At 40.4% G+C, this 11,945-nt stretch overlaps 2 pseudogenes; one reads left to right on the top strand and one right to left on the bottom strand.

Moving 5' to 3' along the window:
- The first annotated feature begins 551 nt into the window (after positions 1-551).
- LOC111870667 lies at positions 552-2,219 on the top strand (annotated as a pseudogene).
- A 2,983-nt stretch (positions 2,220-5,202) lies between these two features.
- LOC117282810 lies at positions 5,203-6,650 on the bottom strand (annotated as a pseudogene).
- Between the last annotated feature and the right edge of the window lie 5,295 nt (positions 6,651-11,945).

Raw genomic sequence — 11,945 nt, 5'->3', positions numbered from 1 at the left:
CTTAGGCTTATGTTTTATTTATCTATTTGCTTTGCTAGTTTTGTTTTTCTGTTTTTTGCTGGTGTGTTTTTATTTGTTGGTGGACTTTATTTCGTGTTGAATGGCTTGGTTTATTTTATTTAGTGGGAGATTATTACATTAAATTCTAGTAGAATTGTTATGACTTTTTTGTTTGATTGGATGTCTTTGATTTTTATGGGGTTTGTCTTTTTTATTTCTTCTTTGGTTATTTTGTACAGAGATGATTACATGCATGGTGATTTGAATATTGATCGTTTCATTTTGTTGGTTTTGATGTTTGTTCTTTCTATAATGTTTTGGTCGTCAGACCTAATATGGTCAGAATTTTGTTGGGTTGGGATGGCCTTGGGCTAGTTTCTTACTGCTTAGTAATTTATTATCAGAATGTAAGGTCTTATAATGCTGGTATGTTAACTGTCCTTTCTAATCGTGTGGGAGATGTTGCTTTGTTGAAGGTTATTGCTTGAATAGTTAACTTTGGTAGTTGGAATTATGTCTATTATTTAGATTTTTTGAGGGGCTCTTTTGAGATGGTTTTAATTTCTTTGCTGGTTGTTTTGGCCGCTATAACTAGGAGTGCCCAACTTCCTTCTTCTTCTTGGTTGCCGGCTGCTATAGCTGCCCCCACCCCTGTTTCTGCTTTAGTTACCGCTGGGGTTTATCTTTTAATTCGGTTTAGACCCGCTTTTAGCGATTGGCTGTGTGTTTTTCTCCTTGTTGTTTCCGGTTTGACGATATTTGGGGCTAATTGGGGGGTTGGGAGCTAATTTTGAATATGATTTGAGGAGGATTATTGCTTTATCTACTTTAAGACAGTTGGGTTTGATAATTAGAGCCGTTTCTGTTGGGCTAGTTAGCATGGCATTTTTCATTTGTTGACTCATGCTTTGTTCAAGGCTTTACTTTTTATGTGTGCGGGTGTTATTATTCATACAATGAGAGATTCTCAGGAAATTCGTTTTATGGGTAACTTATCAATTCAAATACCTTTTACTTCGGTTTGTCTGGGCGTTTCTAGCTTTGCCTTGTGTGGCGTACCCTTTCTTGCTGGGTTTTACTCCAAGGATCTTATTTTGGAGGCGGCTTCTTTTGGATATATTAATTTGGTTGGGTTTCTGTTATTTTTTGTTTCTACGGGGTTAACTGTTTGTTATTCTTTTCGTTTGTTTTATTATGTTGTTTGGCGTGATTTTAATTTGTCTTCTTGTTATAATATTGGCGATGATAGTCCTATGATGTTATGCGGTATAGTTGGTTTGGTGTTGCTTGCTGTTTTTGGTGGGAGAGTGTTGAGATGGGCGATTTTTCATGTACCTGGTATAATTTGTCTTCCTTTTTATTTGAGGTTTTTAGCTCTTTCTGTTAGTTTATTGGGTGGCTGAATCGGTTATGAGTTATCTAGGTTTAATTTGGGGAATTCGTTAGCTTCTTTTTTCTGTTATGGGTGTGTAGTATTTTCTGATTCAGTGTGGTTTATACCTTATTTTTCTACTTATGGAGTCTTTTCGTCCTTTGTTGTTAGGACTTTCTTTAAGGGTCTTTGATTTTGGGTGAGCGGAGCGCTTGGGGGGCCAGGGCATGATTTGGTTTTTGATGTTCTTGGGCAAGGTTAATCAGTGGTGACAATATAATAATTTGAGGTTGTTTCTAATGTTTTTTGTTATGTGGGTTATTATTTTAATATTTATTATTTACTTGAATATCTTATATTTAGAGTATAACATTGAAGATGTTATTGAGGTTTATATTCTTTCACGTGGTATTTATGAAAGCCCCTTTATTTCTACAGTGAAAATGTAGTGTTCTTGTTAAACTACATAAATAGAATTGTAAACGGAGTTTAACCGCTAGGATGATAAGTTAGCAGCTTTCATTTGATCTACACATTTCCTTAATTGGAACTTCTTGGTTCAGTTTTATCATTAACAGTGATATACCTCTTTTTGGTTTCAATTAATTAAAGTAAGGATAATTTCTTACCAATTTAATCAGATCGAAACTGATTGTGATGGTTCACTTCTTGCTTTTAGTGAGGCAGACCCCATAGTACTTTTTGGATGCAACCCAAATGTTATGTTTAACTACAGCCCCTAGTTGGCTCATTTTAGGACCCCCTGGTTTCATTCGTGGTATAGGCCAACAATTAGGATTAGTAAGAAGACTGATCTGATTGTTATTCAGGATTTTATGCTCGATGATAGTATTACTACGGTTACTGGGAGTAGTCGTGCAATTTCTACGTCGAAGATTAAGAAGATTACGGCAATGAGGAAGAACCGTAATGAGAAGGGCAGTCGTGCAGATCTTTCTGGGTCGAATCCACATTCGAATGACGATCGTTTTTCTCGATCTTCGATGTTTTTTTTTGGACTGTGCAGAAGTTAGGGCTATAATACTCGTCGTTGTCACTAGAGCTACTGCTACTGCAGTTGTGATTCTTATGATTACTTATCTTGTTAATACAAACATCTTGATTGGAAGTCAAGTATACTCATTATATTAGAGAGGTTTATTTTATCTTCCTCATCAGCAAATTGAGGTGTATAGGAACAATCACACTACGTCTACAAAGTGCCAGTCTCATGCGGCTGCTTCAGTCCGAAGTGGTGGTTTGATGAGAAATGTAGGTTTATTTTGTGTAATAGGCATGTTAGAAGGAACGTGGTTCCAATGTTTACGTGTAGGCCGTGGAACCCCGTGGCTAGGAAGAAGGTGGATCCGTAGCTTGAGTCTGCGATGNTGCTTCAAATCCGAAGTGGTGGTTTGATGAGAAATGTTGGTTTATTTTGTGTAATAGGCATGTTAGAAGGAACGTGGTTCCGATGTTTACATGTAGGCCATGGAACCCTGTGGCTACGAAGTAGGTGGATCCGTAGCTTGAGTCTGCAATTGTGAAGGAGGCTTCTACATACTCGTATGCTTGGAGGATTGTGAAATAAATTCCTAGGATTACTGTAAAGAATAGCCCATGTATTCTTTGTGTGTAGTTGTTTTCTAGAAGTTCGTGCTGGGCCCATGTAACTGTTACTCCTGATGCGAGAAGTATTGCTGTGTTTAGTAGGGGGATTTGTAATGGGTTGAATGATAGAACTCCAGTAGGGGGCCAAGTTGACCCTAGTTCGATGGTGGGCGACAATCTTCTGTGGAAAAATGCCCAGAAGAATGAGATGAAGAAAAATACTTCTGAGATGATAAATAGGATTATTGCCCCTCATCGTAACCCTTTGGTTACCTTCTTGGTGTGTAGGTCTTGGTATGTTCCCTCTCGTACGATGTCTCGTCATCATTGAATTATGGTTAAGATTATGATTAACCCTCCTATTGTTAGTAGTTCCTGGTTGTATTGATGGAATCATTTCATTATGCCCGATATTGTTACTATGGCTCCAATAGCGCCTGTTAGCGGCCAGGGTCTCTGTTCCACTAAGTGGAATGGGTGGTTTCTGTGTCTTGTCATTAATTTACTTCTCTAGAGTACAGGGTTCTTAGAACTGCAAATACGTATGACTGGATTACTGCTACAGCTGATTCTAAGATTAGTAGTAAGATTTGTGCGATAATTGCAATTCCTAAGCGGGATTGTGCGAATCTTGGTCCGTTATTTCCTAGTAGGGTTAATAAAAGGTGCCCTGCAATTATGTTTGCTGTTAGTCGGACTGCTAGTGTTCCTGGTCGGATAATGTTTCTGATTGTTTCTATGCAAACTATGAACGGCATTAGGGGTGATGGGGTTCCCTGCGGCACTAGGTTTTCGAATATGTGGTTTGTGTTATTGATTCAGCCGAATACTGTGAATCTTACTCATAAAGGTAGGGCTAGTGTTAGCGTTATAGTTAGGTAGCTTGTTCTAGTGAAAACATATGGGAACAACCGTAGGAAGTTGTTGAATAAGATCAGTGAGAATAGGGAAACAAATAGGAAAGTTCTTCCATTGTTAGCTCTTTTCTCTCCTAGGAGGGTTTTGAATTCGTTGTGTAGTTCTGTTAATAGTGTGTTTCACAATAGTGGGTATAGGGAGGGGATTAACCACGCTCTTGTTGGGATGATGGTTAGTCCTAGGAAGGTTCTGATTCAGTTTAAAGATAGATTGAAGCTTCTTGTTGAAGGGTCAAACACTGAGAACAAATCTCTTATCATTTTCAGGCTAGTATTTTCTTTGGGGTCTTTCTTTTCTTTTCGTTTTGGTTTTTTTGGGGTTATTGTATAGTAGTTTTGTGCTGCGGACAAAATCAGGGCGGCTGAAAACATAATGAACAATCTTAATCATCTTATTGGTATTATCTGCGGCACTAAAAGGGCGCTCGTAGGAGCTATTTTGGTTTGACATGCAAATGTTATCTATTAACTAACTCTCTTCATCAGAAGTAATTGCTAATTTACTATTCGATGTTTTAAGAGACCACTACTTGCTTTCAGTCGTCTGATGATTCTCTTACATTCAATACTCAGTTGATGAATGTGTTGGTGTTAACTCTCTCAACTACAATTGGTATGAAGCTGTGGTCTGCTCCGCAGATTTCTGAACACTGCCCGTAGAATAAGCCGGGCCAGTTGATAAGGAAGCTGCACTGGTTGAGTCGCCCTGGTGTGGCGTCTGTTTTGATTCCTAATCTTGGAACTGTTCATGAGTGTAGCACATCGGCTGCTGTGATGATAATTCGGACGAATGAGTTTATTGGGAGTACGGTGCGGTTATCTGTGTCTGGTAGGCGGAAGGTGGTTTTATCTTCTCTGTCCTGCGGTCTTATATATGAGTCGAATTCTGCTTTGATGAAGTTTGAGTACTCGTATCTTCAGTATCATTGGTGTCCGATTGCTTTTAGGGTTAGAGCCGGCCTGTGGGTTTCGTCTCTAAGATAAAGCAGTCGTAGGGATTGCACTGCAATAAAGATTTGAATAATTGCCGGGATAATTGTTCATGTTACTTCAATTATGAATCGGTTGGTGTTTCTATTCAGAGCCAGGGTGATTATTATGTAAGCCACTACTATAAGAATTATTAGAATAATCATTAATTCGTGGTCGTGGAATGAAATTAATTGTTCTATAATAGGGGACGCTCTGTCTTGCAGGCCCATGTTTGCCCATGTTGTCATTTCTAAAAAAAAAAAGCCTATGAGCTTTATGTTTGGAGCTTAAATCCACCGCACTTATCTGCCGAAATAAATTAATTGGTGTTAGTTATTTGAACATAATGATAGTTGGTAGTTCTGAGTATCTGTGTTCTGCCGGGGGAAGGCTTTGTAGCCATTCAATCGAGTTGGGAAAAGAATTTGTCGGCTGGTCCCTATTTTTTCTCAGATAATGATGATGAATAGAAGGACTCTCACAAATGAAATGGTTGACCCGATGGATGAGACGATGTTTCATGTTGTGTAGGCGTCTGGGTAGTCTGAGTATCGTCGAGACAGTCCTGCCAGCCCCAGGAAGTGTTGTGGGAAGAATGTTATGTTTACCTCTACAAATATTACTATGAATTGCGCTTTCAGTCACTTAGGATTTAAGGTTAGTCCTGTGAATAGCGGGTATCATTGGATAAAGCCGGCTCTGATTGCAAATATTGCTCCCATTGATAGCACATAGTGGAAGTGGGCTACAACATAATATGTATCGTGGAGGATGATATCGATTGATGAATTTGTTAATACTACTCCTGTTAGACCTCCCATAGTGAATAGGAATACGAAACCTAATGACCATAAGCATGTTGCTCTATGATAGTTGTGATCCATAAACTATTGCTAGCCAGCTAAAAATTTTAATTCCTGTTGGTACTACGATGATTATTGTTGCTGATGTGAAGTAGGCTCGTGTGTCAACGTCTATTCCTACTGTAAATATATGGTGTGCTCATACTACAAATCCCAGGAGACCGATTGCTAGTATAGCAAAAATTATTCCTAGGTTTCCGAAAGCTTCCTTCTTACCTCTCTCATGACAGATGATGTACGAGATTATACCGAATCCTGATAAAATTAAGATGTACTCTTCTGGATGTCCGAAGAATCGAAATAGGTGTTGATATAGAATTGGATCTCCTCCGCCAGCAGGGTCGAAGGATGTGTTTAGGTTTCGGTCTGTTAGTAGTATGGTGATTGCTCCTGCTAGAACCGGTAATGATAGTAGTAAGAGAAGGGCTGTAATTGCTACTGCTAATACAAATAAGGAAATACGGTCTGGTCTTATGTTTGTGGGTTTTATGTTAATTGTTGTTGAAATAAAGTTTACTGCTCCTAGAATTGAGGAGACCCCGGACAAGTGTAGTGAGAAGATGGCGAGGTCTACCGATGCCCCAGCGTGGGCAATGCCTCTGGCGAGAGGAGGGTAAACTGTTCATCCCGTTCCGGCCCCTCCTTCTACCATGCTTCTGGTTAATAGCAATGTCGGCGATGGCGGCAGTAATCAGAATCTTATATTGTTTATTCGTGGGAAGGCTATGTCTGGGGCACCGAGCATTAAGGGCACTAATCAGTTCCCAAACCCCCCAATTATGATTGGTATTATAATGAAGAAAATTATTACGAAGGCGCGGGCAGTTACGATTACGATGTAGATTTGGTCACTCCGATGAGAGACCCGGGCTGTCCCAGTTCAGCCCAAATTAGTATTCTTAAAGACGTTCCGACCATTCCCGATCAAGACCCAAAGATGAAATACAGAGTTCCAATATCTTTATGATTAGTTGAAAATAACCATCGGTTAATAATAAGTAGAGTGGCTGAGGTTGATAAGCGATAGATTGTAAGTCTATAAAGGTGGCTTTCCCCTCTACTATGCAGCCTTGTATTCATTTTTGTGATAGTAGAATGCAATTCTAAAGGGGTGGGGAGGCCACTAAGGCTTAAAGAAGTCTCTTTATTTATAGCTTTGAAGGTTATTAGTTTTTTAACTTAAAGCCTTTGTTAGCTGATGATGATGGTCATTGTACATACAATTAGGGCCATTATTGACGCCGAGGATAGCATGACTCCATAGGCAACGGGCTCGCTTGTCCTGAGTGTCTTGAGCCCTCACTTTGTTTCATCGTACAGTGTGATGAATCTTGAGTAACACACCCGTAGGTAATAGTACAATGTTGCTAATGATATAATTACCATCATTGTTATAACTGGTCTTAGGTTGTTTATGGTTATTGTTTGGATAACGGCCCATTTTGGTAAGAATCCGATAAATGGTGGCAAAGCCCCTAGTGACAATAGGGTTGTGAACAGGATGAATTTAGTTGTAGTTTTTCTGGCGGTCGATATGGTTTGGTTAACTATGGCGGTTGTGGTTACCGCCATAGTTAAGAGGGAGTATACTGAGAAGAATATCACTCACAGATTTCTTCCCCCTGCGAGGGCTATTAACATTCATCCTGTGTGGTTGATTGAGGAGTACGAAAAGATTTTTCGTATCGATGTTTGATTTATTCCTCCGATGGACCCCACTGTCACTGACATTGGTACGACAATCAGGACTAGGTAGTTGACCTTTATTAAGTAGGAAGTTAGTATTATACGCCCAGCAATCTGAATTGTCATTATCAATAAACAGTTCTTTTATCTAAGCCCTTCTATCACACTTGGGAAACACCAGTGTAGCGGGCCGGCACTACTTTCAGGAGCAGTGGCGTTTAATTACATATTCATGGGCGCTCTCCCTCACTGCGAGACCCAGGTTAGTTAGGGGACCTAGGTCGAATAGAACGTCAGCATGAACAGTGTTCGTCCGGCGTATTTCGCTTTGCTCAAGTCTTGCGTCGTTATCTCTAGTGAAAAGACTGAATAACACGCAGAGTATAGAAGAGACTGCACATGGGAAAACAATTTAAGATAGATCACTTGACTTGTATTCACCTATCGGAGAAAAAAATACAACAATATTTTTCCATATGAATTTATTCTACGATAAGGTTCCTGGTGCAGAGCATCGTGAATCTTCTACAGTCCGCCTTCGGATGTGCACCATCGAGGTTCTTGCTAGTACCGTCCAGTCTCGCATGACGTAGAGGACGTCAGAATGAACCGTGTTCGTCCGGCGTTGTTCGCTTTGATCAAGTCTTGCGTCGTTATCCCTAGTGAAAAGGACTGCATAACAAGCAGAGTATGGAAGTGAATGCACGTGGGAAAACAGCAGAAGATAGATCACTTGGCTTATATTCACTTATCGATGAAGGAAATGCTACATAATCTTTCCATATTAATTTTTTCTACGGGAAGACTCCTGGCGCGAAGCATCGTGAAACTTCTACGGTCCGCCTTCGGATCTGGACCACCGAGGTTCTTGCTAGTACCGTCCAGTCTCGCATGTCGAAGAGGACGTCAGCACGAACCGTGTTCGTCCGGCGTAATTCGCTTCCCTCAAGCCTTGCTTCGTTATCTCTAGTGAAAAGACTGAATATCACGCAGAGTATGGAAGTGACTGCACATGGGAAAACAATTTAAGATAGATCACTTCGCTTGTATTCACCTATCGGTGAAAGAAATACACCAAAGTTTTTCCATATTAATTTATTCTACGATAAGACTCCTGGTGCAGAGCATCGTGAATCTTCTAAGGTCCGCCTTCCGATCTGGATCATCGAGGGTCTTGCTAGTACCGTCCTGTCTCCCATGACGTAGAGGACGTCAGCATGAACCGTGTTCGTCCGGCGTTTTTCGCTTTGCTCAAGTCTTGCGTCGTTATTCCTAGTGAAAAGGACTGAATAACACGCAGAGTATGGAAGTGAATGCACATTGCTAAACAGTAGAATAGATCACTTGACTTGTATTCACCTATCGATGAAGGAAATGCAACATAATTTTTCCATATTAATTTTTTCTACGGGAAGACTCCTGGCGCGAAGCATCGTGAAACTTCTAAGGTCCGCCTTCGGATCTGGACCACCGAGGGTCTTGCTAGTACCGTCCAGTCTCGCACGTCGAAGAGGACGTCAGCATGAACCGTGTTCGCCCGGCGTTGTTCGCCTTGCTCAAATGTTGCGTCTTTAACCCATGTGGAAGAGGCTCAATATTTTCGTATCAACTCACCCCGTTGGGGCAATGTGATGGATCCAGAATCTACACCGTTGCACGCGCCACAATTGTGGGTTTCTGCGTTACCATAATCATATTTATATTATAATCCACCTGATCAAATACAGTCAAAACACATGCGCTCATACCAAGAGAGGAGTTAACATATTTTGACATATAGACCAATTGCTAGGCAACGTTCCATAAAAAGACAACGAGATAACGGTCATTCCTAGGCAACGGCTACGTAAGTACGCAACAGTACTTGATCCATTGCTAGGTGAGATCCACGAGCCAAAATCGAAATATTCCTCGAAGCCTGGGTCTTTCTGAGACTATATCAATGGATACACATTGGTTACATAGCAGCAGCAGATTGATACGATTCAAGCGTGTGCTCCAGAGAATTGCTAAATGTGTGAATTAGTGAAACTTGTATTCAAGGTTCTGTAAGATTTCAATAAATGTGATTACCAATTCTAATATACAACGTGTTTATGCATTTATGCAGTCATATTCACTGTCAACGGAGCCCTAACAGTAACCCTTTTCCTCTCTTAATCTTCTAACTAAATACACAACACTATATCTTACTGTAATATTGCGCTGAAATACATATATATATATATATATATATGACTAGTTTTCAATACTGCTCTTGAAAAGGATATTTATTTATTTTACACATTACGAACACATAGATACTTGCAGAAATCACGTTATTTCACAACGCCTCAAAATTTCATGATATATATTACGAGATTCTCAAAAATTAGTTTACACATTCAAACGTTGCTAGAAGGGACGTTTATACGGGTGCGTAGGCATAGAGTCAGCACGTTGTTCTCTGCGGCTATTTTACACGTACTTCATTAATAAAAGGAAACTGGTCTGAGACACTTTGGCATGATTTATGAGTAATTTTAAAAAACAATACTACATATTCGATTTGAACACGACTTTTGGCTTCTTAGAAATAGTACCATTTAGGCACGTACAATATGACATGACGCCAAAAACTCCTGAATTTCCAGGCCATTGAACTAATACAGAGACATCCATTCCTAAGAGACGGAACGCTCAGAATAAGTTTCCGACACAACGCATTCATGCAGAGCTGTATGGGAACTTTTAGCTTCTTAGGACCAGCAGCATCTAGGAACGAACAATATGCCACGACGCCAAAACGCCTTAATAACCTAGTAATTGAACAAATACAGAGACATCCTTTGTTATCGAACGGAATGTTCAGAGCACGTTTCCGAGGCAACGCATTCATGCAGAGTAGTAGCGGAAATTTGGAGACAGTGATCTCGATTTCATTCTTACGAAGCTAAGTAAAGAGACTAGACCTGACCAGAACAGACCTCTGTAGAGCAATTTGTAAGAGAGAGAATTCGAACGCCGTCTTAACTTCAAACAAGAGCAGTAATTATTAGTTAATCTGCTGGAACAACATGAATTCAAATGCTTTTACGTGCTGCGGCAGCTTTCACAAACGCAACGGAACGGCAGATAAAATGAAAAGTAATACATTCGGAAGGAATGGGTATGTGTACATACAACCTCAGCCCGCGAAGTCATGCAAGCTTATAAATGTATATAAGAAGCCAACAGTACCTTTCGAAGACGGCACTGTATACAAACTGTCTTATTTTGGAACCGACGCAGATACTGCTGCACAGTGTCGCCAGAAATCTTTGCGACTGCCTGACAATCTTTCTCTTGAAGGAGATATGACTTTTGAAACAACTACCAGGGCATCGTACCAGCCAACTGGGAATTGCAGACCTGCTGAAAGTTGTAAGCCGCAGAGATTTTATAAGGAACCTTCAACGCCATTTGCTAAGGATTCGGTGTACACACTGAGCTACATTCATCCTGGAACCAACGCAGATACTGCTGCACAGTGTCGCCGCAAGTCTTTGCGACAGCCTGACAATCTCTCTCTTGAAGGTGATATGAGTTTTGAAACAACTTACAGTGCATCCTACCAGCCAATTGGGAATTGCAGACCTGCTGAAAGTTGTAAGCCGCAAAGATTTTACAAGGCACCTTCAACGCCATTTGCTAAGGACTTGGTGTACACACTTAGCTACATGCCTCCTGGAGAATTTGTCTATATAAGAAACGAAGAAGGAGACTCGGCAGACTAACAGTGCCCTTCGTGTTTTGAATGTTGCTTATAGTACCACGCAGTGTAAGGAAGGGAATGCACATGGGAAAACGGTAGAAGGTAGATCACTTGGCTTGTATTCACTTATCGGTGAAGGAAATGCTACATAATTTTTCCATATTAATTTATTCTACGGGAAGACTCCTGGCGCGAAGCATCGTGAAACTTCTACGGTCCGCCTTCGGATCTGGACCACCTAGGTTCTTGCTAGTACCGTCCAGTCTCGCATGTCGAAGAGGACGTCAGCATGAACCGTGTTCGTCCGGCGTAATTCTCTTTGCTCAAGCCTTGCGTCGTTATCCCTAGTGAAAAACTGAATATCACGCAGAGTATGGAAGTGAATGCATATGGGAAAAGAATGTAATATATTTTGGTGTATGGTGCACGGGTGTTTTTGATGCTCTTGGTATCTGTTTGATTCTGTCAAATATAGGATGGTTCATTTTAATGTAGGTAATTGTTCTAACATATTTTATCCTATCACGATAGTCCTTCATTCAGGCTCTACATTTCTTGTCATTTAATGTATTTTTTAATCTTCCTGGGACGGGTTTGTTGTTGGGTGTTTTTGTCGGTCTTCGTGTATTTTTTTATCTTGTTTTTTTCTACTATTTTTATTCAAATGGGCGTGACTTTTGTGTTTTTGGATGAAGTTTTTGTGGTTAAGATTGTTTTTTAAGCGAAACCTTATGTGGCAGTGCTTTTGTTTGCACTGTTCCTTACATACATTTCTTGACCTCGGGGGGGGGGGG

This window comes from Cryptotermes secundus, unplaced genomic scaffold, assembly GCF_002891405.2.
Source record: "Cryptotermes secundus unplaced genomic scaffold, Csec_1.0 scaffold2989, whole genome shotgun sequence".
In the NCBI taxonomy this organism is placed as follows: domain Eukaryota; kingdom Metazoa; phylum Arthropoda; class Insecta; order Blattodea; family Kalotermitidae; genus Cryptotermes; species Cryptotermes secundus.
The sequence above is the reverse complement of the archived record's forward strand: the minus strand, read 5'-3'. Positions and strand labels throughout refer to the sequence as shown.